This window comes from Haliaeetus leucocephalus, unplaced genomic scaffold (assembly GCF_000737465.1).
Source record: "Haliaeetus leucocephalus isolate CR32 unplaced genomic scaffold, Haliaeetus_leucocephalus-4.0 Scaffold932, whole genome shotgun sequence".
Taxonomy (NCBI): Eukaryota; Metazoa; Chordata; class Aves; order Accipitriformes; family Accipitridae; genus Haliaeetus; species Haliaeetus leucocephalus.
The window spans coordinates 10,304,075-10,329,252 of NW_010973368.1; the positions used below are offsets into that span (position 1 = coordinate 10,304,075).

Genomic DNA, 25,178 nt, shown 5'->3' on the forward strand with positions numbered 1-25,178 from the left:
TGATGGCGTTTGTCTCCCCAAGTCACCGTTACGCGTGCTGGAGCCCTGCTTTCCTGGAGATGGCTGAACACCTGTCTGCCGATGGGAAGCAGTGAATGAATTCCTTGTTTTGCTTTGCTTGTGTGCGGGGCTTCTGCTTTACCTATTAAACTGTCTTTATCTCAACCCACAAGTCTTCTCACTTTTACCCTTTTGATTCTCTCCCCTGTCCCACTGGGGGGGAGTGAGTGAGCGGCTGTGTGGGGCTTAGTTGCTGGCTGGGGTTAAATCACGACAGAGGTACTGATCCCCAAAAGGGACGTGCCCAGCTCTGTGCAGACTGAGAGAGCACACTCAGCACGATGGAGGCCCGAGCCAGTCCAGAGGATGAAACCACTGCCAAAACATGTTTCTGCAGAGTCCACTTCCCATATGCTTAAATTGTCTCTTCTCCGTAACTATTAGCAAGCCTCCACTCTTGGGAGCACATATGAGCAATCATCTAGATTTGGAAGCTAGTTGAAACTAAGGGGAATCACAACATCCTCTGGTGTGGTAATTTCTAAGGATATATCTGCTACCCCCTGCATGGTACAGTGTAGGGACAGCCAAACTATGGCACGTCCTGTAAGCAATGTCCCCACGTTAGCACAAAGATAAACTCACAGTCCAGGTAGATGAACTTCTTCAAGAGAGCTCCTCTGCAGTTCAATGGGATACCTTCAGACAGCACTAGGATACCTTTACAGAGCACTACACAGGCATGCCCCTGGAGACAACAGACTGTTTTGGTTTGGTTTTTTTAAAGGATCTTTTTTAACAAGCAAAAGTCACATTCAAAAAATTAATTTTTATTTAAATAAAGGAAAACGTACCAATAAATGAAAACTTGTCTTTTTGTCCTGGGCTTCTACACTGCAGAAGAGGGATTCTCTGCCCTGAAACTTCTGTAAGACTGTTATACAGTATTTCTTGTATTTAAATAGGTCACCTGACAGGGAAAAATATCTATGCAAAATTTCAGTAAAGCAAACAGATTTCTGATCAAGACTGGTATCTGGCAATAGCTATAGATTTCCACACATTCATTCATCATAGCACAGAAGTCATATGTCTGATGCTAACTCAGATGCTTATGGAAAAATCTTGCATACATTAATACGAAAACACAGCAACTTCCTTCCATGCTTTTAGATCATCCTCTAGAAAAACAAAATAGCACATCCCTGTTACAGAGTTCTGAAAGTAGATCAAAAATCCTATATAAGGAAACACTTCTGTATTTAGCTCCAATTAATTTGACTTCAGTACAGATATGCTGCAGCCAAAAATAGACCCTAGACTGTTTGGCTCCCATTTTCTGTTCTAGCCACTACACCACACTTTTGACAATGATAGGTACTTTACATAAACATTGGTTTCTCTCAGTATTACATATTTTCAGTTGCCCTTTCAAATCCACTCTACTTCAAGTGGGCTGCCACATACACATATTCTTCAAATCAAAGAGTTCAGTTTGACACTTCGCAGAACTACCTCCTTACAATACAACCCTTGTGATGTATCAGCTAATTACTAGAAACTAAATACATGGGTTTTATCAGAATACATCTATCAGAGTTCATTACGCTGCTGACTGCTGCCAGCTGAGCGTAGTATCAGGTACAGGCACAGCATCTAGAAACAATTGCTTCAAAGCACAGAAATAGGAATGGGACTTCAGCAAGAGGTAAGGTCAGGGCAAACATCTGTGAGAGAAACATCCAGTATTGCTGCCTGCAGGCCAGGTCTCACCATTAAGTGTGTCAATTTAAAGACTCTAAAAAAAAAAAAAAAAAAAAACCAAACCAAACTTTACTTGGACCCCAGTCTGAGGGCCCAGGAAGGGCAGGTCTCTCCAAATTGGCACCGAATCCTGCACTCTTTATTCTTGGAAAGGTTTTATTTACATTATTGCAATTCTGGGTAAGGATTGCAAGATATAACTCTGAGATCAGACCTATAATCCTGCCTCTCTGTTTACTGCATTGATTGTGCTCTTTTAGACTCTGATCTCGCCATTTCTGCTTAGCGCAGGCTCCCCTCTGTTGGGGATGGGGAATTAAAATGGGATTCAACTGAAAAGCTGAGGCAGAGCAGGGAATGATGAAAACACATCATCTGCCATGAGCAGCCCTCACCATGGTTAAATTTAGAATGTAGGCTCCTCAAGCAGAGAGATGATCCTCTTTCCCTGTGGGGCACCAGTCACACAGTGCTACATAAATATTAAAGTAATAATTGATGATTAATTAATAATGGCTTCCTTTTCCTCATGACCATCTCTCAGCTGCCATAAGAAATACTCATTTCCTTTCTTCTAGATGCAGATACAAACAATCATTCAAAAACTTATCTCCTCAAAGAAAATTCGCTTTCCTACTCCTTTTCACTAAAATATGTTTTCTGCAGCATTGGACATGAGATTCTGGACCATTCACAGGCACTCTGTTTAAGAAATAAGCACTAATTCAAAAAGCCTCAGAAGCCACAATAACCAAAATAAACATCAAGAAGGCAAAGCTGAGGTACAGAAAAAAAAGCAAATCTATTCATTCCCTCTTGCTCTATAACCACGTCCTCTATAAAGACAAAAGTCTTTCAATAAAAACCATTTTAGATGCTGTGAGAAGTATCTAGGGATACCTGTGTTCCTTTGGTGACCGTAGAGACGGACATCTGACTCTGATCTCACAGCTGCCTTGTATCAGTGTATTGCTCTTCCTTTTGATCTGCACCAAATCTGGTTTCTGTAAAGTTAGAAAACCTCCAGAAATTCAGCAGCCACCGGTTCCTTTTGTTCATCATCTTGCTCTGCCCATCTCTTCCTAAGCCAGGGCAGCCTTACCGCACCTCCACCTACCAGCCTCAGTCCTGCCACCAGCGAGTCCTCTTGCTAGTTATTTAGTCATCACACAGTCTTCTAGCAGATCTTCTAGCTACTAGACTCTCTCGTGACCCTCCTAGTTATTAAAAAAAAAACACCAAGCACCCCAAAATCCTTTATTCTCCATCTGCCATATTCTCCCAGCTCCAAAGTTTGTTTCTGCTGCCTGAGTTCACTTCTCTCCAATTTTGCCTGCTTCCTGAATGTCAAATCCTACCAAAGCCTTTCCTTACCAATGACACTACTACTCCTCTTCCTTCGCACCCTTTTTTCTGTTGGTTTTTGTTTGGTTTTTTTCCCCCAAATAATCAGCCTTAGTCTTCCCCAGCTGCTCAGCTCTGCAGGTGTCAACCACCTAGAAATCACTGACCAAGCCTTAAATCACAGACTAAGCCTTAAAATCCAATTTAGCTTTCAAGATAATTATTAAGATAATCATGCTTTTTAAATAAAATTCTGTTTCCTTGTGGAAAAAAATTAACAACATCCAGAACATCAACATTTGTCTAGGAAATTTCTTCATGGTATTTTTACTGATAATGAATGCCATCTCTTAATAATCCCCCAGGTCCTCTTTAGAGACAATTATTATAAAAACAGATCTTCCTAATGAAGATAGAGTTACTGAGTCCAGAAGTTTTAAATCACTGATCAGGATGGCTGTGAGACTCTGTGCAGCAATTAGTGTTAAAACCAGTTTTAAGATGAAGTTGGATCGCTTTCTGAAAGGGATGCTACATCGGTGAACCCCAAGGGGCCCCGTGCGCCTACAGCTGCGCAGCAGCCACTAACCGGGACCTATGAGGTCATATGCGGCATGTGCATTGGCGTGTATGTGTTACGTAAGCACGGAAGGACTAAAAGCACACGAGAAGGTTGCAGGAGAAATTAAAACAACCAGAAACCCACGTGCAGGAGGCAGCGCGGGGAGCGCGTCGGGGAGCCCCGCAGCCCAGCCCCCGGGAGGCTGATGGGGGCACGCGCGGGCAGCGTGCCCCGTGAAGCGCGCAGCACGAACCTACACGGCTGTAAACGCGAGAGACGCTGGGCTTCACCTGGTTGTCCTGGACACGCTGAATGGCAGCCTGGATGTAAGACACTCCCTCTGTAAAGGTTTCACCCCATGAAATAGTTCCTCTGCATTTTTAAAGCCCGTAGCAAAAGGACAGCTCCTGCCTCCAGGAACATCATCTCACAGCAATGGATGACGTTCACCACGACGCTAAAAACGTGCTTTAAAAATTCTTGGGCAAACGAGTGAGGGCCCAGTAGTTCAGCCCAGGTCCTGCAGCTCCCACAGCCCTCCATTCAGGCAGAAGGCTCCTGCCTCCTTACGGGAGGAGGGCCTCAACAAATGAGTGCAATTAAAGCATAGATAATGCATCTGAACATGTGCATTCCTCATTTATTTAACAAGCACAGTTTAGCTTTAATTATTTATGATAACACTTCAGAAGAAACTAGTAAACATAGTGCAGTAGACTCCACTGAAGTAAGAAAGCCCTTGCTGCAGGAGACTGCCCTGTGGCCTCCTGCTCTGAAACCTCTACTGGGACAGGGACTCAAGCCTCACTTAGTAAAGGATTTACGAGGTGCAAGGATTAGCACAAATGAGGAATTTGAGGTTGTATTTGACTTTAAAAAAAAACCACCCAAACCAAAAGGTAGCATGGAAAACAGTGAGCAATATTATCAATGAAACTTTCCATTACCATGAACAACAGTCTTATTCTGAGTTGTCAGCGTTGAAATCCTCTCACCTCACCTACATGTGCAGGATAGTAAGTAGGTGCGAGTGACTCAAGGAATCTTTAGACCTACTCCTCCTCCCTCTCCCACCAGGAAAATCAGGAGTTGTTGCACATCAACGCACTTACTATACAAGTAGCCAAGGAGAAGGGGAGGCCTTGGTCCGTTTGAGCCAGGCCATGCAGGGTCAGACATTGCCCGCCAAAAGCCCACAGTCCGCCTTAGGGCTGCGGACAGCAGCACCCTGCACGAGCAGACCGATGGTCTGCAAATGTCGGGTTGGCACCAACAACTTAAACACAGCTGGGGAGCGGCTTTGTTGGGGAGGACGGGAGGAAAGGGGCCCATGAAAGGAAAGGGCAGGGGATGCCGGGACGTGGAAAAAGAGAAAGAGAAGCAGCTATGAGAAGAGGGGTAGGAGCACACAGACAGCACCCAGGAGCGGAGCGCCGGCCCAGCATCGCCCCTGGGCCAAGGCGGCGCAGCGGTACGGCCATCTCCGGCCACCCCCTCCTGCAGCTCCCGCTGTGGCCGCGGCAGCACCCGGTGTTGGCTCCCACTGCCCTGAGCCCCGCTGCAGGCAAGGGGACCTCCCGGGCACACCTCCGATACACCTCTCTGACTTCTGCCATCCTTCCAAATCCAGCTATCTGAGGAGGAAACGGAGCTTTTCTGCCTGTCTCCCTCCTCGTTAGCAAAGCCCCTGTCCATCGCGCGTGGCTCACTGCTGCCTGCTTTCGGAGATCATTGGAAATTTCAGTGGAGAACAAAAGGGCGTTGCAGCAGGAGGGAGATGGTGCCAATACTGAGGGCCCATTCTCAGTTGCACTGCTGCCTGTCAGTTGCCATAAAACATGCTGCTGGCTCTTAGCCTGGATTAGTGCACACAAAGGTGTAAAACAGAATGGCTTGAAGCTGAAAATACTCCAAAGTCACGGCGCTATTCCCCGCCTTCCTGAGACAACTACAGTGCACGAAGAATCTGTGTTGTCTACTGAAATCCAAAAATACCTGCTAATAAAGATCACCACACGGAGCACTGCCAGGCAATTTCAGGACACTTGAACTGTTAGCATGTTCAGTTGGTTTACATGGATCTTTGGTGAGCGGATGAATAGCCTACCTGCAGGAACTACCATCCTGATGCACAGACATACAGAAAGACCATGCAGCCCTTTCCAGACAGCTGTGCGTGAATGCAGAGATGTCCAAGTCTCAGGCCAGCTTGGGATTGTTATTCACCAGGGAAACCTGAAACTAAGTTTAGCACTTATCTGGAATCAATTCTTTCGCCCTCACTCTATAAAAGTCAGGCCTCTTCCTTAATGAAAAAGGTGCTATGCACTCTAGCTTTGCCTTTTCTATATTTCGACTTAAGGTATCGCTGGCTGTGTGTAATAGTTTTGCTCCTGCAGAGCAACCTTCTGAAAAGGTCAAAACAAAACACTAGGAGCCAAATTCATCGCTGGTACAACTCCATTGACTTCAGCAGCATTACACCTGGGATAGATCTAGCCGTAACTGTTTCCATTAAGGTAAGTGGAAAAGAAGTGTACTTGCTGTCTTAACTTTACTTTTCAATTGATCTGTTCTGTTCTACTCTGTGTTTCATTGCAATCAATAGGAATATATCTATTAGAGAAAGTTACAGCACAAAACATCTAAATAGCTTTTAAAAAAACTTGGCTTCTCGGTTTATAATGAATGTCAGGGAGATGAGAAGGTAGCACGCATTCAGTGTGCACTCAAGTGCTTTATCTTTCAGAAGAGGATAGATGTAAGCAGCTACCGCAAATATTTTTATGTATAAGCTACATCATAGCCAACAGAGATCTTCCTTAAAGATCTGCTCTTGATAGCAGACATGAGCTGCCAGCCCTGAACAACAATGTCAAATATAGCTCAGATATTACACGGATGGGCACCATAAATGCTTCTAAGAAGTTAGATTAGGGGGAAATAAACTTAACTTCTCTGGGATTGTGTTCATGTTCATCATGGTCTGCTCTCCACCACATCAGCCATGCTGACAGACTCCTTCTTTTAGGCAGAGGTAAGATTATGGGAATCTTATTTGTATTTCAAATGCTTGTTTTGTTTTCCAAACTTTCAATGCTTCTTGCTTCAACTCTCCTGTATATGCCATGATATATGGGCACTCTACCACTATACCAGTGCCCATTGCTCTGGCTGAAACAACACCCAGAGCACCACTAACTGAGCCATTTTTAATAAGTGAGCCTGGAAAAATACCACAAATCAATCTTTGGTATCAGCTTTAGTCATTGAGGATGTCATGAAATGAGATGACATTACCAGACTAGACAGCTCCTAGCATTAAATTGTAGTCAGGTGGCCCTTTTAATTTGACATTTAGAATTTCATTTAAATCTTTGCCCCAGAACTACAGAAATATCTATTAATGCCTTCCATTATTCCAGATTTTAATTTTTATTGCATTTCAGTGTCATGCATCGCTGCACTGGAAGCTTCAAAAAGATGTTGCAGACTCTGCCTAGCAGTGAGCGTGCTGCACCTCCCAAACTGGGACGTGGGACAGGTGATGGGTGAGACCAAGAGACGGAACGAGCGAAACTAAATTGCAGTTGCATCACTCCATTGCACATATGCTATATACTGGTTTTAGATGTGGGATTTGGATTTTTAGACAGATTACTGAGGGAGAGGCTCATCTGTTGCTGGAATGCTATTATGCTCACCTACAGCCACAGCGCTCTCTCCTTTACTTATGCCAATGCCAACAAAAACTATCTAAGGTGGTCTTAGCGCCCTGAAGGACCGGGCACTAGAGTATACCCATGTGCTACCTCTTCCACAGGATAAAGACCCTCTATCCCGTACTGGCGATTTACACACGCTCTCATTGACTCCCTGTTTGAAGGCTCCATTGTGAAATTCAGAAGGATTGTACCAACTCTCGCACAGATCCTTCGCAATTTATCTCATGTCAGCTCAGTCAGCGCCAGTGACCAGGTCTCAGGTGCTAATGGCCATCATTTAAAGGTTGCTTTTAATGCACAATCAGTCAAGGAAAAAGCAATCATTTTAAGGAATACTATTGTATTGATTTAGTTTGCATCACTGGGATGTCTTAGCATAATGGATAAGGTATTCATGACGAGTGTGCCACACTATTCCTTGTGAAAACATTCTTAAGATGTAAATCATGAGGCAAGAAGGATTTGGGAAAGGGCCTTTTTCTGCTCTTCATATTTGCTTGCTCTTCTTTTCAACTGAGTATCATTCACTTTAATGTACATATTCTGAATAGCTATGCAACTCAGAGTAATTCAATTTTCCCACCATAATCAACAAAATGTTCTTCCCTTGATCACTCCACTTCGTACATTACTTTGTGGCCACTTCAGTGTCGAATTTGGTCTTCCCTGCAATATCCAAATGCTCCTAACACAATTTACAGCCTACTCAGAGAGTACCTTCTTGGAAATAATAAGGATAATTTCTCCTCTTACTTTAAAGAGCTCTTGATTGGGTGCTTTCAATCAGCTGTTAGCCAGAGTTACCTCAGGATTTCTCAAGTTCTTATGGTGAAATGGGACAATGCCATTTAGCAGTCAGAGAGCATGTTTAATGGATCACGCTAATCTCAAGGAGGGCCTATGAAACTCTAATTTGTCAGGTTTCATTACTTTCAATAATGACTGTAATTTTCCTGAAGCGTTCTGCTCACTAGAAAATTATGTACCACAGTTTTGCACCCCATTTTGTCTAACTCTGTATTCAGAAAAATTGAAGGCATCTCGTTCTCCACGGCTACTACCCAGAAGGGGCCTGCAAAAGAGGGGTTAAGAGTTCACTGTCAGATGTATTTATCTCAGAAGCAGGTATAATTCTTTTGCAAACAGCTAAGTGTCAGTGCAAAGCCAAGCTGATTCAGGGTAATAAAAGCACTTCTGCAAAGCTTTTAGGTGACACTATATCCCTCACAAGCTTTCTCCACCCCTGCATCTACTTTATCATCCAATACCATCATTACCTTGACCAATCTGCACATTATTTCCTTTCCAAATGGATCGATTTCAAAACAGCTCATCTGCTAATGCTCAGCACAGGTTTGGGCGATTCTTCTATTGTTTCAATTATTTCTTTGAGGAAAATTCGATCCTGTTAAGCAAACAAAGCTTTTATCTCAGCTAAAGATGCCTGAGCTACGGTCGCCACTGACAGATCAAGAGCTTCTTCTGAAACCCCCCTTGCAGCTGTAGCACCCTCAAGTGACAGACATGTCCCAGTTTAGTTCATTACATGTAATAGACGGTGTTAGCTATAACCCAGCACATTAAATAGGTGAGCTATTAAAATTAACTGAGTCCTGCACATTTCTGAAGGAAGATGTGCCATCTCAGTAAATAACTTGGTGATCTCCCAGGTTTTGAACTGTTGCAGCAAAGGAATGGCTTCCCAAAGAGCAAAAAAAAAAGGCACATACAGCTTCACCCCAATTTCCAGGGGCTACTGTCTGTGCAGCTAATTCTGATTTGGAGGGCAAACCAGCATTGATCAAGATTCGAAAGTGAACCTGTCAGGCTTTCTCAGATGTCTTTGGAGATTTGGCCTGGCAGTCCATAAGTAATGCAGAGTGTGCAGATGAGAAAGCCCCAGGCAGAAGAGAGTGGTCACAAAGGAATAAATAGAGCAAAATAGATGATCTTCCAGTCGCTGCTTGTGTGGTGAGTCTACTGTACCTTTATACCTCTTCACTCTGCGATAACAGTGCCTACATGCTTTATAAACAGAGACTGGAGCGGCTCTGTCCACAGCCATGCAAAATCCTCTTTACAAGGCCCTATATACTGAATAGGTGCAAAGTAATTTTATTATAAATGTCTGTGGTTAAATTTTAAACTCTACAATCATCTCCCAGGATCTTTTTATGTAAAATTTTGTCAGCTATGCTAAGGAACAGTGTTTACCAAGACCTGCCTTTCATACAGTCCAATGTAGCATCGCTGGAAATAAACACCAACTTGGTCAGATTCTCACTTGCAGGTTCGTCATGCCGGCATTTATATGATTTTCCTAGCCTCACTCAGATACGCATGAAGGGCCCAAAACAACAGCCTGTAAGCATGAGACCAAAGAGCATTACTTTCAGTTCATTATTGCCTTTAATATGCCAGTCTGGTGCTGGACGGACCATTCTGTTGCCACCAGTGAAGTCCTGAGCAGTAGCCGTAGCTTTCCTACACTGTACACTTAGTGCTAGTCCAGAATAAACCAGGAGGAACTTAACTCTGAAAAAAATGTTGCCCGAACTCTAATCAGATGGTAGAACACTATTTTACCTTAACCCCTCTAGGTTTCCCACAGGCACAATTTTGCACAGACAGACTTTTCAGCTCTTGTACAATAGCCAGATGTGCCTATCTTCACGTGGTGCTCCCCTGAATTTACTTTACAAGTGCCTTATGTCCCCAAGAGAGTAGCTGCTGGGGACTAGGAAAACAGCCCTGTTCAAAGCAAGAGATTCAAATGTCGCTTAAACTCGTAAATGGCTGAAGCTGAATGCAAACTTTGTGGCTCAGCCCATCACCAGGTATCTAGAGATGCCTTAGTATGCCAAAGCAAATACAGTAAATAACCCTATTATTTCTACATGGCATTCTCATTCCTGATTTGAAAAAAGCTTTTCAAGTAAAACATGCTTTGCTTTACCTGAATGCAGAAACAGCTCTCTGTCCTGCTGTGTTTTGTTAAAATGCTTCAAATGGCCCTTGGTCTTCTGTGCCTAGGGCTGATGCACACACGCTTATTCCAGCAACTACTAGGCTTAAGTCCTCATTGACGAAAAAGCCAATTTGTTGTTCACTGCTTTAATATCAATGTAGCAAGAATCAGAACACTTTTGAAATATCCCCCTTGATCATGTTTGTGACTTGGGCACTGGGGAAATTCAAGCCACTTTGAATGACGTCGTTTTATTGGGAGAACATCAGAAGTAGCAGGATGTCTTATACTGACATATTGGTTCCACTTTGCAAGACACACGGGATCAAAGTCATCCCTGGCGGAACTCCATAACCTTCAACAGACTGGATAAATTTGGCCCCGTATGCCTGTAGCAGCTGGGTACTACAATTGTTTTCCTCTTTTCATCCATATTTTGAGGCTACGGAGCCTGATTTTCTGCTTGCAAAGCAACTTGAGATTTTTGTGTAGGTACAACGTGGGACAATTTGTATTATCTATCATACATGGCCCTGGTATGATTGTTATGGTCATCTGTGGCACATACCTAAATTTTAAATTAAACACATACTATAAATAGCCTAGGAAGAATCAAGCTGGAGATTATTTTATCAGACACTCAGCAATCTGTTCAACTGGCTTTCCCGCTTACTAAACATGGCATCAGAGTCCATTTTGAATGTACAATTATGTTTTCTTTATGTAGCATCTCCTATCATCTATTGTATTCATATAGAGAGAAGCAGCTCGTAAATACCATTTCACATTCCAAACAATTTGCTGTAGGCAACTACATCATTGCTTTGTTCAAATAAATTTACATAAATCATTATTAGAATGTTTTATCTTAGCAACTTTATTTTGCTCCCAGAGCACAGATTAAATGTGTGCTTAAAGCAGAATATTTTAGAGGGAGTTATTCCTGAACTGCTTATGAGACAGGAATAGACATTTCCATCTAATTTTTCATTCGTAATGTCATTTCTTTAGTTTTCTCTGTACATTTGAAAACCGCACATCTAATTTGCAGGGGTTTCCCTGGAAGTGCGCAGTAGAATAGATGACTGTGCCACAATCTGTTCATCCATCAGCCAGTACTTCCTTTGACTCACTGCGCATTCTGCTCCAAATACTTTGTGGGAAAGGCCAGGAACGACAGTAAGTCCCACTTGCTGCTTGACATGATTATATTACAAGCAAACTGTTGTTGTTAACCAAAATTTGCAAATAAAGTCACTGGAAGATAAATCTATTTCTAGTAAATATTTCTGTGTTTGAATTAATTGAACAGAGCTAGTCCTTGCTAGCTTGGATTTACAGCCCGGCATCCACCCATGCATCCTGTAACGAAACACGTTGCTGTTAGTATTTTTCAATTACAAACGCATACGTCCTAATTGTGCTTGACTCAAGCACCGTGACAAGTGACTCGGAGAATAAAACCAGAGGGCACAGTCACCCAGTGACTGTCCCTCAAGCCCAGCTCTCGCCGCTTGCCAAGCCTGAAGACGCAGCGGACCCGTCCCACGGCTGCCCGAGCCCGGCGACAGGCTCGCGTCCGCTCGCCAGAGCCACCGACGGGAGCCGAGGGACGACCGGCGCCCGGCAGCTCCCAGCTCCGCAAGCGTCCCTTTCCGCACACCTCTCCCGGCGCCCCAGGGCCAGCCTGCGGGATCCGTCCCCGGCAGAGCTCCCTGCGCCGTGACTGATCTCGAGAGACCTGGCAGGCCCATGTGGGGCCCGGGAGGTCGACGTGGAGACACCAGCTCTCCACGGCGGGCTGCAAACTCCCTGCGGAAGCCTGGCTGCAGCTCTTCCAGCCACGCTGCTCCCACTCCCACAGCTCGCTGGTGTCCCACGGGATCTGGCCCCTCCGCGCTGCAGACCTGCCCTAGGACAAGCCAACCTACTCTTTCGATACGTTCTCAAACTAAAATACAAGCTTTTAAACGCAGGCTGTTAAGCAAAACTTGCTCTTTGATTTATCTCTGTGTCCAACACTGCTCCCACTTGCCCCCTCCTCAACTTCTTTGTGACCATTCGCAGAGTTGCTTTATCCCCTCAACTCCTAGGGAAGAGCGAGCCCAGAGCAAGTGTTACGACCCCAAGTAAAGGCCTCAGGAAATAAGGAAACCAGAACAAGACCTTTTGTTACTCTGCACTGCTATCATAGATCACCTTTGTATAGATAAGGAACCTCTCCTGGCCAAGCAAGTACAGCTACTGGTTTTTTGTATCATCTCCGCAGCTGTCCCAGTTTCCTTTGAAATGAAACCCAGGTACATGGATGGGAAAGAAAATGATAGTCCAGATGAACCACAGAGAGCTCTCAACAAGTGCTGTGGACACAGCCATAATCTTAGTAAGTATTATAATGCAGAAGCCTTGATGAGAACTTCTGTATGACCCTTTCTTTCTCCAGAAATGTGGCATACCACGTCTGCTGTTACACTTAGTCCACTTGCATGTCCTGTTGTAGGCATCACTGGTATGTCTCAGCTGCCAGCCCATCAGCTATACATCAGTTCAAATGGACATGAAAAATGCAGCAGAAGCGGAGACACAGCTGAGAAGCCTGTATCAGGATTCAATGCAAATACCACCTGCCCCAGTGGTGTTTCATCTCAGTCTTGATCTCAGAGATAAGCTGGGAGTTGTGCAATCTGGAGCTACATCTGAGTCAAGCCCAGGGTGTGGGAGAGGTTCAGGCCAGAGGATGCTCACTTCCAGGCTCTTACAACTTTGTGCTAGCATAGATAACTCTCTGCTATTTGGGATAAAGGGGGGGGGGGGGGGGGGTATGCAGATGGCAAAAAAACCCTTTGCAGGCTCTTGCTTTTCCCCTTCCCAAACATGCCTGCCCTCAGACACCAGCAGAATTTCATCCAGAGCAGAAGGACCGAATCAAATCTCTTCACTTATACTTAATCTAAGTATACTGCATATCCCTATAGGTCTGCCTAGATCTATTCTCGAACTAGCGTATCATAGAAAATTGCTTCAAATGCAGAGGCTTTCCATTCCACAGCCACGGTGATACCGCGTGAATAGCAAGTAACTGAGTACTGGGAACCCAGTGAAGCTTCAGTAATACAGCCATGGAAGATGGCAATAATTTATCATCTCTGCAGTAGTTTAATCCCAGATGCACCATTTGCTAATTTATTTCCATATGTACCTGGCAGACAGATTAATCAGCCATCTCTCTCTGAAACCTAGATTGCACTTTATCCCTTTAGTAAGCAAGAGAAAACAAATGTACACAGCAAAATAAGAGTCCCTTACTGAGGAGCTTCGTCAACCTTTACAGCTTGCAGTTTCCTTTTTTAGCTTAACAATGGCTTTTCAAAAATGTAACACCCAAATCTGCTTTCACATCAGTGCATTTCTCCATCTACTGAAGCGTCTTTGCTAAAGGCAGAGATACGGAGGGGATATCCCTTCTACTTCTGGAGTCAGCTGAGAGAGCAACATAGTCCAACAAGAGGGGCAGCAGCCCTACACCCAGGGCCAGGGCCATCTCCATGGCCAGCAGCGACTCCTCCGAGCCAAGGAAGCTGTTTCTCTGTGCTGGGGTTTGCAGAGTTGCAAAATCGGGATAATAATATTTTACAAAACATTTCGAGCTCTACTGAACTGATTACTATTATCAGCAATAATGCGCTTCCGATGCACTTAGCCCTTCTTCTGGAAAACTCTGCAAAGGGGCCACACTTGCCAGAGCCAAGCAGCTGTTAGCACTTCAGTGATGTTATTGGTAATAAATACAGTGGCAATTCTGTGCCTGGTGCCCTTTAAGGATCTGTTTGCAATCCACTCTTTATTTTGATTATAAGACATTATCTGCATTAAACATAATTAGTCATATTATATCATTTGCCAATCTAAGCACAGTCACTTGACAAGGCGGGATGGAGTTGAATGAAAGCGCAGCACGATCTGAAGCCCAAGGAGATGAAGTAAGTGGGAGACGGCACAGACCCGGAGGGGACACAGGCTCAGGCATCCCCTGGCCACAGGCTTTTTGTGTGAAGGGTGTCACTTGCATAGCCACGCTGTGACTCTGTTCCCTGTGTCAGAGCCTAAGCGGCCACATGCAAAACATCGTTATCAAACCACGGAAGAATAATAAAATGATTGCTGAAAATGAAATTATTTATGAGCTTGAGTATCCTCATAACAGTTACAATAATCAAAATACATAAATATTTGGATATGCTACTGACAGATGGTATATACCGGAATAATCATACAGAATGTGTCAGTTTTCAGAATCAGCTTATTCCAGAGTTGGCATGTTTCAGGGATTTCTGCTACTAAAATAAGCACCTGGTATTTGATCCTCCAAAAATGTATTTTCACAACCACATGGGTGTCTTTTGATAGAAAAGCTACAGGGCTTGTCACCATCCACATACACTACCCAAATAACAGTGTACTGCCACCGGCTTCCTTTGCTTCACCTGTGTGTCAGTTGGAAAGGCAGCAGCGACCCGTCTTGTTACAGCTGGAGTTGTCAGGACAGAGTGACAGTGCCTTGCCAAAGTGTATCGGCAGTTTGGGTTTGATCCACACGTTGCCTCTGAGACAAAATTTTTCATTTGCAACCCCAGGAAGAACAACCCAACTTCTTTTGCTAATGCTCCTCTGTCAGCAAGTCTGAAAAAAATCAAGGCTTTTGGAGACCTCTGGTTGGAAATAATTAATGTTCATTAGTAATGATTAAAACAATTACAGTGGACAAATACGCATATTTGTGGTGGGCACCAACGAAGCGTTAGCCTGTGCCTGGGACTAAGAAACCCACGTGGAGAAGATAGCCCCAGGTGGAGGAAAGGAGGAGAGTAAAGGCCATGTCCCCAGCGGGCTGCTCCTCCGTCCCTGCACCCAGGACAGCGGGGGACGGGACCAGCATGCACACAGGAACAGGGACGCTGTGCCGTCACCCCCCCAGGATTACTACTAAATAGCAGCCTCCTTCCTCCCCTGAGGGGGGGACAGCCTGGAGGAGACCCTGTCTCAGGTGAGTCTCAGCCACCGATGGTGTCCTGGTTTCAGCTGGGATAGAGTTAACTGTCTTCCTAGTAGCTGGTACAGTGCTAGGTTTTTGAGTTTGGTATGAGAAGAATGTTGATAACACACTGATGTTTTCAGTTGTTGCTCAGTAGTGTTTAGACTAAAGTCAAGGATTTTTCAGCTTCTCATGCCCAGCCAGCGAGAAAACTGGAGGGGCACAAGAAGTTGTCACAGGACACAGCCAGGGCAGCTGACCCAAACTGGCCAAAGGAATATTTCATACCAATAGACATCATGCCTAGTATATAAACTGGGGGTGGGGATCGTCGCTCAGGGAGTAACTGGGCATCGATCAGCAGATGGTGAGCAATTGCACTGTGCACCATTGGTATACTCCAAACCTTCTATTATTACTGTTCTTATTTTATTAGTGTTATCATTATCTTTATTAGTTTCTTCTTTTCTGTTCTATTAAACTGTTCTTATCTCAACCCACGAGTTTTACTTCTTTTCCCAATTTTCTCCCCCATCCCACTGGGTGGGGGTGGAAGTGAGTGAGCAGCTGCGTGGTGCTTAGTTGCTGGCTGGGGTTAAACCGCGACAGCTGGCCCCAGCACTTCTCCGGGCCCCATCCTCCCCTTAGTGAGTCCAAAATGCATTGGCCACAGCCCTCCCAAGTAGTAATTCCTCTCCATGAATACTAGTATTTCGGAAAAGCTGTTTACAGCACCATGCAACAAGCCATTTTAGCAGATAGTAGTTGGTGGTAAACAGACAAATTTAAAAGATTAATAGCATTCATTTATTATGTTACACTCTTTTCAATTTTCCCAGACAATCAAATTGGTAAATTAGAGCCATAATTTTCCACCAATTAATACCAGATGTGACACATTTTGACATTAAAAGAGTAAATATAAAAGAACTGTCAAATACTTCATACTCCTAATATAACACTGTCTGAATGGAAAACCTAAAATCCTCACGCCTCAGACCTGTTCTGAAACACAGACACAGAGGATGTTGATGTTTCCAACGACTGCACATTCACATGCTGCATGCTGACCCCTCGACAGTCACTAGCACCTTTCCCAAGTGCATGTTGACTAAAAAGCCCAAACCTCGAAGCAATATTTATACCTGTAAGCCAGTACAGGACAAACTGTCATAATATAAAGGGAGATGCCAATAAAAAGTAATAGAAAATGCCAAAGACAAACCAGGGTCATTGCATGTTTTTCAGCGCAGTACGGGAAAATGATAGTTACCAGAGCTTTTAGAAAAGAAAATGGAATCCGAAAATCTTGATTTGGCTGCATTTATAATCAGGCGATCTGGTGCTTCTCCTCTGCAACAGTTTCCACACTAGGACATTGCAGCATCAGTTGCAGGACATTCTGCAGCATGCCACGGTCCCAGAGTCAGCCAGACTCTGTGTTCATACAGCTGACTGGCACAACCAAGTCAAGGGAACCTGCCTGGCACGAGGGGACCACAACGCACAAGGTCCCAGGGATGGGGATGCAGAGGTGCTCTCTGTGGCCCTCCCGGCTCCCCGAGGTGTGCCAGACCCTGCTGCACAGGACCCAGCAGTGCTGCCCACACTGCTCCAGTGCAGCTCTGCTATCCAGAGAGGAGAGACACACAGCTCTGGGAGCAATTAAGGTTCATCTGCTTTTAACTCTGCATCAGCTACAGTTTTGGGGAGGAGGGAACATACCATACAGCAGTTCTCCTTTACTTCAGTTATAGCCATACACCCTTTTTCCATACAGTCCCAAACGGCGTGGATTTTTGATACAGGCCGAAGGTGACTTTGTGAAGAAGGAAATATCCCCTTCACACGCCACGCCCCTCGAGCAAATCTCCCTACGAATTTTCCCCATTTGCACTGTGGAGCTGAACTGGGATCACACAGTCCATCACCAGTATCACATAGCCCTCTCTCCGTCAGTTCTCCGCCGCAACCTCCAGTATCACTTCCCAAACTCACCAGGCAGCAATTGCTGCGCACTTCAGGTTTCACTACAATGTACAGTGAAAGGGAGTGAAACGAGGAGGATGCCTGGAAGACAAGAGGCATTTTCCATCAGTGGTTGCTTTGCAACCCGGGGCAACAGGCAAAACTCCACCATAATTACATCCCACTGGCAAAGTCACTGAATTAAAATGTGTCTAGGTGGAACTCACTCTCCCTCTTGTGTCTCACCATGCTCACAATGAACGGGCTTCTCACGCACAACCATATGCCATGTTTTACCAGTACAGACAGGTATCTGACACGTTTCCTCGTGGCCAGACTTAACCGGCCAAATCTGGTACTCAAATGACATCAGCAGAAGTTGTTTTTTCTGATTAGAAGTCATGGGCTTTGCCTGCCTTTTGACCCAAATTAACTGGCTCCATCAGGCTCCAAAATCTGCAGGGACATTCAGCCACAAGAAGAAAAAAGCTGGACTGGAAAGGGTCTCAGCCACATCTTCAGCGACGTTACCAGGAATCTGCAGAAGCATCCCCGCAGGGTCCTGGATCCAAAGCAGAGAGTGCAAAGCTACAGTCTGCTGGCACAGGGGAAGACCATCCCTACTGGCCCTACAACATTTGTGATGGGATGAAATATAGTCTGAGGCTTCAGAGCAACTGTGAAGCCCAGCCCAGCCTCTGTCCAGACACTGTCACGGAAAGATATGAGAACAGGGCTTGAAGCAGGATCAGCAATCTCCCCTTTTCAGTCTTTTCCCATAGACGGGCAATGGGGGGCAGAGGGGAATGGACTTTAAACGGCTTTGCAAGAGGAACCCAGATGAAAGCAAGTCAGCTACAACTGAGAAAATCCAATCTACTTAACTGTCCTGCACAGAACTAATTTTGCCTGGTGCAGCTGTGACCTTCATGAACATCAGGTTAGTAGCAGCCTTACTATCTCCAAATGAAGGTGGAAGACAGTCATCCCTTAGCAGGCCACCACAATGTCAGAGAGAAAAGAGTTCTTTTATAAAGCACAGTCTCCGGATCAAGAGGAATGCTACCGGAAGATTACACTGCAAATCTAATCCCCTATCCCTGATGCTCAACAATCTGATACATGAACCTGCCTTTCATCAAAGAGGCTGGCAATTGCGGTATTAGGCAATTCGAGCGGTGGGTAGGGAATGAGGTTGCCAGCTGTATCAGCCAGCTCAGGTGCAGGTGGATGGCCACACCAGCTCCTCCCACTGAGGAGTCCTTACACATGTGTTCATCCAGGTACATGTTGCAGCACATCTGAGCAACAAGTTTTAAAAAGGGTCTTAACATTTTCCAAAATGCTGGTACAAACTGTCTCCTGACCGTCTTGTCTCCAGGTATTTGCAGAATGCCCATCAAAGTGGTATCTGAGAGCTTTCAGTCTTTAATGTTCAAACCGACTTTTGGCAATGTCATTCTCACTTCCCAGAAAGGGGGGGACAGCACAGGCCAACTACGGAAAAAAGAGTCATATCCATTAACCTTGGCTACCCAAAAGCCAGACATGTACAAAATGTAGTTGTCCAGGTCCCACCTGCACAAGGCAGAGGAGGTCAGAGGAGCAAAGGGGCCAAGTGACTTGCACCAGAACATGTTGGCCAGTTAGTGCTGCTCAGCTGGTGATGTGTCACTAACAGACGTTACTGGTGTTACCCCTCACCTTCCAATAAGCACCATACCAGGGCAGGCGGAGGAGACTATAAGGCTTGTATTTCTAAGCTGAACATCTGGAAAAAAAAGGATCTTGCTTTCGTAGTCTTAAATCAGGAATAACCTTACCACAAGCTGATATATAAATGGTACTTTGAAATCAGAATCAGGCCCATCAGCTACAGTAAGTTGTTTAAAAGTACTCAGAGCATATAGCCTGAAGAAGTGTTTTACATCTATGCCTTCCCTGTAGAAGGGATCTCAGAGTGCACAGAAACTACCTGTGTCACAGACTAATGATTTTCTACCAGCAAAAACAGTGAATTACATTTAAAGTATCTGCAAATAGTAATGAGGAGGAGTAAACCTCTTGACAGTAGGCGTACATTTGCTATACAAGGAACCCACATCACCAGGAAAGATTTTTAAGTGGTCCACAGTGGAAAGAGGTGTAAAACCACTGCTGGAGACATCTCTGTAATTGGCTAAGGGACAGAGATTGCCACCTATCTCTGCAACAGGTAATTCATCTGGATATTGAAAAAAATAATTTGGCCAAAGGGAGAAAGATGCCAAAAAAGTTTCATCTTAGTTTCATTCATTCAGTTCCTATCACTTCAACAGAAATAAATAGCAGATTTGGTTACAAGCAGAATGCATGCATAGCACATGTAAGCACAGTGCACAATATTATTCACCACCAGTAGTGCTGGAATAGCTAAACTTTAGCCGTAACCTTTTTTGTTATCTGTTTTATCACACATTGTTCTTACACATGATTTGTTACCATACACTGGTTTTGCAGGAGCCTGCACTCCCGGCTCTCTGAAGACGAGTCCCAGGCTGTCGTCCTGAGAGAGCATGGCACCTTCAAAACATGGATCTCCTTGCTTTGCAGAGAGATGCACATCCAACTGATGGCTGGTGAAAATTAAGCAGCCTAAGATTAAAAATAGCAATAATTTACCAATGGGACAAACTACTAAGGGAAACAGTGATCTATGTCTTGTCATCTCTGACATGTCAGTATACGAATTCGAACAGCGTTTAATAAAAGACCAATTATTAGGTGCATTACTCATCTGCGTTATACAGGGTGTGATGTTACCTAGAACATTGACATCTTCTCCACTTAAAATCTGGGACTCTAGAAGTCCTTATCCACGTACACGACACAGTGACTGCTGTGCTCATTTTATGATATACGAGAGATGTGAACCATTCTGGGCTTTTTACAAATCAGCAAACAATATTTTTTCCTGTAGCAATCTCCAATCTAGACTTCCTCTAGTTTTGTCGGAGGAGTTCTTGGTGACTCACATGTGGATTGGGAGCTTTCTCAGCCCACAGCTAAAGGCAAGGGTGTTAAATATTTAATAAAGAGACAGCTTTTCTCCCAAATGTTTTGGATAAAGAGCTGCTGAGAAAAACCAAAATACAAAAGGGTTTTAGCTGCTGGAATAAAAACATCTTTTTCCCTTCTGAACAACCTGGCTGCCCTCACCTGGGTACCCTCCTTGGTGCTCACAGCTGTCCCCAGCTGCCACCACCGACCCACGCCTGCATTCGGGAGGGAACCACACTTCAGCCAGGCTCCTGTGGCTGTACCCATCCCACAGCCAGGCTCGGCTTCAATCAGGTTTAACTAGCACAGTAGTCTAAAAGCTGGTCTGGCCTTAGGAGCCCAGTGCTCCCAGCAGGGCCTCACTGGTACTAACAGCTGTCAACCAGCAGAGATGATAGCAGTGGTAGGGTGTTTTGGGAATTGTTTGTAAAACACCCCGTAACTGTTGCCGCATAGCAGGGCCAGGGACACATGTACCCTCACTTGGGTTCGTCTGATCGTTTTTTAACAACAGGAAAGGAGTGAACATTCAAGAATTTCTGCTTTTTAATGTCCAATATGATATTTGTATTAAGCAAGTAACTGGACCTTCCTAGGTCTATGGTTCCCAACACCTTATTATCTGCTGACTTGATTCTGTGCAACTATAATGTGACTATGTTCTTTGTTTCCTTATGGTAATTTCTATACAGTTAAAATACTGTAAGTTGGAATGCAAAAGAAAGTGAAAGAAAGGATCAAATCCTTGGAGAGTGAATTATAAACTGTTTGTTATCTGCCTACAGACAGCAGGATGAAATCCTTATCTAAGCATCAAACAGGGTTTATTTCAGTATTCTATTATCTCTGTTGAAGTATTAAAACAGCACATACCATTGTAATGTCAAACCCTCCTATGAGAGTACCCACCTCATACAGAGGTGGTAAGATGTATACACACTGGACCAGGATTTGGCCACCACTCAGCTGAAAAACTGGAATGCACTTTCACTGTGGCTGTCCTCTAGCTCCACACCCGAATATACCCTGAGGGCATACACCGCCATCCTCGATGTTACTAATCTAGCAGCTGATGATCTCCAAGACCCTCGACTTTTCAAAATAATCCTGAAGAAGGTTAGCACCAAGCCATCCATAGCACCAACTTCTACCTCACTAGTTTATTCGCTGGGAATGTGAAAACTGATGAAATTCAACTTGTGCAGCCACGAGCAAGGACCTTCTCAGCTGGGAACCCTGGGCTTTGGGGTGGACCGTCACCTGCAGTGTACTGTTATAAAGGTTAGCTTTGGCATTTATCATCTGCAGGGTGAGAGGCAAGACTCAGCTGCTTCGGTGAACCTTCTTCCAAGCCAGTGGCATTGCTGGGACACAATCACCATGTCCTGCATTGTTCCAAAGCTGTGGACATCTGTCAGGAATAGTAAATTTTACTTTCTCTCATTTAAGTGAAATGGGCTTCCAATAAAAAATTATGTAAATAATGCTAAGAATAATAAAGAAAACCAGTCGAAACAGCATGGCAGCAATTAGCCACAGGTCTTACAGGGACTGGGCAAGAACCACAGCAACACACACAGCTAACAGACGCAGCCCAAGCCCTGCCGTCCGCAGGAGGAAGGTGAACCAGAGACGAAGGCTGCGTGGGCGTACTTGGTACAATGCAGGACAGGACCCGCACCTAAAATAACGCTTGCTGCTGGAACTCAGATTTTAAGATTCAAACTTCATGCCAACTGTAGCTAAAAAAAAACAGAAAGCCAAAGTTTGAAGAATCCAACTTGAAAGCTTCTTACTGATACAAACTGAACAGAAGAATAATGACTAACTCGGAAACATCAAGTAGAGGTCAATGTCTGCCTCTCTCTGTACCTCACATAAATACACAGTCCTTTCTACCCACTTCAATGGCCACTTCAAAAGAAGCAAGCTCTTTGAGATATTTCACTAGACCAAAATCAAAAATTCTGATTTTGCTTGTGCCTTTCTTCTGCTGCCTGCAGGGTCCCCATCCCATTTTACTACAGGATGGAACTGCAAGCAGAATGGGACCAACCTTTCCTGTCCCATGGTGAGCAAGAGACAGGACCGAAGCCCTGGGACTAAGTGAGTCAGCAGAGATGGTCGGCAGCACCTAAAAACAGATCTAGGCTGTTGCCCCTCAGTAACCAGCAGACAGTAGCTAAGCATCTGCAGTTATAATCATGGGAACAGTTAACATGCCACATATATAAGAAATTCCTTATTTTTGAGGACCTGTAAGTATGAATGGTTCACCTCTCGGAAGACTAAAATAACAGATTTTTTTTTTCCCAAAAAATATCACTAGTTTTTGCCCACTTGACTCAGAGAAAGAGACTTTGCTTTTACTATCTTCAAATATTAATAGTGAACTGCCAAGGCACATTTCTTATTGTGATACACTTGTATAGCTGAGTAATTCCCACTGGCATTAATGAGAATCGCTTATATAAATCTCCTTGCAGCAGGTTAAAAACCTCATCCCATAATCACGATCATGGCTTTAAAGAGGGTCATACACAATTTCTGTCTCTCTCCATTACCGGACAGTTCCTGAGCTTAAGTTCTCTGAACATCCCCAGTGTAGTCAAGCTACCCTAGTCAAACACCACGTTAGGGTATCATCCCAGCTCTCTCTCATGGAGCCAAACTGCATTCGCTTTGCTAAGGAAAGTATTGTCCTTGCTTGGACGCAACATGCCGTCTGAGCCACTGATGGTTCTGCTTTGGGATCTCAAATTCCTGCTGGAAGGAAGAGCACAAAATGCTCACTTTCATTTGCTGCAACATCCCATTATAGCGGTTTCCATTACTATCATTTCATGCACGCTTTTCCCTGCCAGAAGAGCTTAGAAGGCTTTTAGGGTGAAGTAAAGCCTTCCATCTCATGGTGACAACCTTAACTCATAGTGTTCATCTGAAAGCAATTCAAAGAGCAGAGACAGCCTCCAGTACCAGCAGGTAAATTCCCCAATCTCGGGGGCTTGTGGGAGCTGCTGGCTCCTTCCTTGCGCAGAGACCTTCCTCGATCCATCCTGGGAAGCTTCTTTGAGGACAAGGTTTCCCCAGTGCCGCTCAGATGCTGCAGCTCTGGTCTGCCGAGCAATGACGCCTGTCTAATTCTGAAACAACTCTATTCTTGCACCGCAACAATGTCAGCTCATCTGAGTCCAATTAAACCCCCAAAGAATGATTCACAACAAACTGAACCGTATTTACTTTCAGTTCATTATCAAACTCGTGACTTGTAATTTTGGAAATTTTATATTCTGAGTACAGCAGCAGGCTACAGGCTGCACACCTCTTGCTACTGTATTGAGACATGCCTGAGAGAGATGTCTTTCTCTCTTCTTTTCCCCCTCCCCCTCTCCTTAGAGAGGAATTAAGGCAGCAGAGAACTTTAAATGCTTTGATCTATTCACAGTACCCACAATACAAAATCCTAGGTAACACACAAACCAGAGTAAACTCCATCTTTAAGCTGCTGACCAGTCCCAGGATAAAGGTTTGCTCTGGGCAAGGACAAGACAAGTAGGTTCTTTAGTATTTTTTGTTTAATTTCCTTTTAACATGAGCCTGGGCTGGCGCACAAATGAGCACGACTGCTCAAATGAGCCACACTTCTTTTTTAGGGCCCTGTTCTGGCAAAACTCCCACTGAATTCAGCAGGGATTTGGCAGAGCGGGAACTGAGGAGCAGCCCAGGACCCAGACCTGCAGGACGGGTACATAAGCACCGGGCAGCATTTAATTAAATACATCCAAGTTCTACAGCGTGCGAATATTTGTAATCTTCACGAATGCAAAACAATACAATTAAACCCAAAATGCTCAGCTCGGAGACAAGACAAAACTGGTGCTGAGATGCCAGATTGCATCGTTACCAATTCTTAAAGCTCGTGGTACCTTAAGTGCATTTAAAGGATCATAACTATTACAGCCCAATTACCAGTGGGACCCCAGAGCAGGTGCACTCATCTAAACAGAAGCCTCAGAGAAAGCAATTCAAATTGAAATTGCTACAGGATTTTCAAAGTGTGAAAGGGACTTGTTGAGAGTAATTAAAGGCTCCAGGATGCAAAATAAAAAGGACATACTCTATCCAGACACGCAGGAAAGAAAGCATCATCTCCAGGTATGCAAATTGACGGTAGGAGGTGAGCTCCCCAGCAGCTCAGTGGACACCCAGAGGGTGCCAGGGCAGACAAACTGGTGGGATAAGCAGGGCAATCTGTCTGCGTGAACCCTGCTTGATACTATGTAGTTATCACAAAGCGATTAGTGTGACAATTACTGGCTAACGAGCACAACGGTCTCCAGATAAATGTGGTATCCACCACAGGCTGGCATGGCCAAGGGAAGACCTTGGCAGGCAAAGGAGGATAGTGACTCGTAGAAGATTGCAGCCATGGATTTAGGGTGAGACACTTTCGTGGTATCAGCTGGAAGCACCAGGATGTTTCCGAGATGCAGCAAGCAGCAAGCAGAACAAAACATGCAGCAATGCTGTGTCACACATTAGACTTGAGCCAAAAAAAACCCCAAACAACCCCCCCCCCCCCCCCCGCCCGAGATAGAAAACAATACAGCAAAGAAACTACGGGCAGTAAAAAGGAAGAGGTTTCCCAGGACATGCTGCAGGTGCAGGTGGGATCCAGACAATCCTGAGCCCAATCCAGGAGATGCTCCTGGTGGCAGAACGAGGTGAGGAACACAGGGCCTGTTGCTATTTGGGTTATGATACTTCTAATTTTTC

At 44.7% G+C, this 25,178-nt stretch overlaps 1 protein-coding gene across 1 annotated transcript in view; it reads right to left on the minus strand.

The window, feature by feature from the left end:
- The window catches only part of FOXN3 (forkhead box N3), a 179,619-nt gene extending 159,637 nt beyond the window's left edge, over positions 1-19,982 (minus strand). Inside the window, exon 1 of the mRNA XM_010583813.1 lies at positions 19,831-19,982. The gene's annotated coding sequence lies outside the window, so the exon portion shown is untranslated. The remainder of the gene's footprint in view (positions 1-19,830) is intronic.
- Between the last annotated feature and the right edge of the window lie 5,196 nt (positions 19,983-25,178).